Source organism: Otolemur garnettii, unplaced genomic scaffold, assembly GCF_000181295.1.
Source record: "Otolemur garnettii isolate 467f Iridium unplaced genomic scaffold, OtoGar3 scaffold00021, whole genome shotgun sequence".
Taxonomy (NCBI): domain Eukaryota; kingdom Metazoa; phylum Chordata; class Mammalia; order Primates; family Galagidae; genus Otolemur; species Otolemur garnettii.
In genome coordinates this window covers 12089816-12092836 of record NW_003852416.1, presented here as the reverse complement: position 1 = coordinate 12092836, position 3021 = coordinate 12089816, and the positions used below count along the sequence as shown (strand labels likewise).

Below are 3021 nucleotides of genomic sequence, written 5' to 3'. Positions count from 1 at the left end.
AAAAGCCAGGAAGTCTCGGCATTGAAGTAGAAAATATTCAAAGGAATAATGTAATATTAGGATTTAAAAGTGCAATATTTGAAACAAAAAATAATTATCTACTTAAGCTTAGGAAAGGGTCACTGAACTTAACAATGCAGTAATAAAAAATATTCAATCTGAAGAAAAGAAAGAAAACATAAAAAATTAACAGAGATTGGACGGCACTTGTGGCTTGAAAGGGTAGGGCACCAGCCCCATATGCTGGAGGTGGCAGGTTCAAACCCAGCCCTGGCCAAAAAATAAAATAAAAAATTAACAGAGATGCAGAAAGGTGTTAAACAATATTAAATTTTTCAATATAGGTGTTACTGAAATCACTGGAGGAAAGGAGGATAAAAATGGGTGAAAAGATTACATAAAGAAATAGCAGCTGAGAACTATCCACATTTGATGAAAGGCATAAGTTTACAGATTCGGTGATTTCAGCAAATCTCAAACAGGATAACGATGAAGAAAATCATATCTAGAAAACTCATAACCAAACTGTTGATAAGTAAAAGAACAAAGAAGGATAAGACAGAGGAGGAGAAGAAGGGGAAAAACAAAAAGAAATATTCTTAAAGATAGTCAAAATTAATAGACATGATGTAAGGACAATAGTGAATCAGACACCATGAACAGTAGAGGTTGCTGGAAGCACATCTTTAATGTACTGAATAACAAGGGAAAAGAGTAAACTTGAAATTTCCCCACCGTCAGTAAGAACAGCCTTCAAATAATGAAGGCAAAATAAAGATTATTTTAGATAAATGAAACAAAAAAAATTTATTTCTAGGATATCCACCCTACAAGAAATGCTAAGTGCAGTCCTTAAAGGCAGAGAAAAATAATGGTGAGTAGCACTCAGGTCGTCAGGAGAAAATGATATTTAAAATGACAAATATCTATGCTAATATAAGATTATTTTTCTTTTTATTTCTTTAAAATATATATAACTGTTCAACGCAAAAGTTATGATACTTTCACACGGGATTAACTCTATCAGGATAAAATAGTTTTGACAACTATAGAGTAAAGGATGAGAAGGAACGCATGAAGTGAAGGTGGCAAGGTTTCCACCGTTTAGATGCAGTATTACAATATCAATTCTAAGTAGATTCTTTTTTTTTTTTTAAGTTATAGGGAATAAAGTTTATTTGGGCAGATAGTGTTAAACAGAACTAAAGTTGCATACATTAGTGACATAACTCAACATCCTTAATTTGGTATAAGTGTAACACATTTTCTTGCTTTCCTGTGTTCCGCTCAATCACCATACCTAAACTGCTAAACTGCATACCTAAAATTTAACTTCATTGTTTTTACTTACACTCTGATTCCAAACAAAACTTTTCATAAGCTTATTCTATCTCTGAGTCCACCTCATCATCAATATTATCCAAGTATGGATCACCAGCCCCTGATAAATCTGTTCCATTTTCTTCATAATCTGGAAAAAAGTCCTCTCTTTCAACTAACTCTTGATAGTTCTCTTGGTAATCTGGATCAGCTGCAGTAAAATGAACACCATCAGATGTATAAAATGTTGGTTCATTCATAAAGTAGTTAGGATCATTTTCAGGTGTTGCTTCTCTGTAGAAGTTGCATGAACTCTACCCCAGTTACTAGACCAGAGTTCTACGAGTTTCAGGAGCATCTGTTTTATATCTCTGCTACAGTTTGCATCTAGGACAACATTTTCAATTCTCGGAATAATTTCCTCCATGTCAGTCTTTCCTTTTTCCTTCCATGCATCTTCCAAAACTGACCCTGTCAACTTCAGTAATTTTACTTAACTGACAAGTTAAGTTGTCATCCATAGGATTAGAAAAGAGAGCATTCAGCAATTCTCAGAGACCAACCTGAAGAATATCTGCTCTTGTAACCTGTCCATTTGTTCCTTTGATCTCCAAGTTAAGATAAAGTTCTCCCAGAAAGAGTACAAATGCATGAAATTGTTTTCAAGTAACTTCATTTCCTTTTGCAGCTTGATTTTTAACTTCATATTCAGTCCGACATCTTTGAAGTAGTAATTGGCAGAAGTTGCCACTCTGTGGGCTAATTGTCAGATGATGGGACAGGTAATTACACAGGTGAGCTCCCATATAAGATAAATTTGGGATAGATGTAGCCTGTTGATAGATGAGTTCCATCAGTTCTTGCAAAGCATTATCTGTTGTAATCCAGCCATTCAGGGTCTCTGCAAACTGTTCAATTTCAGTTTCACAACTGCCAGGTTGTTCTATAAGATGATTCAAAAAATCCTGAACATATTCTGATAGAGTGGGATAATCCTCACAACTGTCCTCATAGGATTCTGTATAATTCGAAGAATAACTTGATGGGTAAAATTCAGGGACAGTTTAGACATTAATACAGGAGCTACAACCACCTGGGGTTTAGCCATTGCTGACTCTGAGTTCTGCTGTGCGATTTTATCCTATGAACTAAGTGGAGCTCTCAGGGGCCTTGTTTGCTCCCAGACAAGCCCGACGTACTCGATGGCTCTCTGAATAGAAGTCCTAAGTAGATTCTTAAAGGATGTAATAGCAATTTCTTCCCTAGAGAAACATTAAAAAGTACCAAATGTGTAGTTAAGAAAACAGGCCAAATTAAAATGGAATGCTAAAATATATGTAAATTAAAAAGCAGAAAGGGATTGGGGGGGGGGTGAGGAAGAAAAACAGAGAATAAAAAGGAAACAAATATAGCCCAGATACCAAAACCACCATCCATATAAGGTAAAATTGACAAATTGGACTTTCTTACAATTAAAAGTTTTGTAAGATGAAAGGCACTATTAAGAGGGTAAAAAGACAAGCTACAGGCTGGAAAAAATATTTGTGAATTAGAATTACACATCCAACGAAAGACGAGGAGCTATATAAAAATCTGTCAAAATTCAACAATAACACTAATAATCCAATCAGAAAATGGGCAAAAGATAAGAAAAGATACTTTATTGAAGATATTCAGATAGAAAATAATCACGTGAAAAGA

At 34.7% G+C, this 3021-nt stretch overlaps 1 pseudogene; it reads right to left on the bottom strand.

Moving 5' to 3' along the window:
• Window positions 1-1334: 1334 nt before the first annotated feature.
• LOC100954180 lies at window positions 1335-2443 on the bottom strand (annotated as a pseudogene).
• Between the last annotated feature and the right edge of the window lie 578 nt (window positions 2444-3021).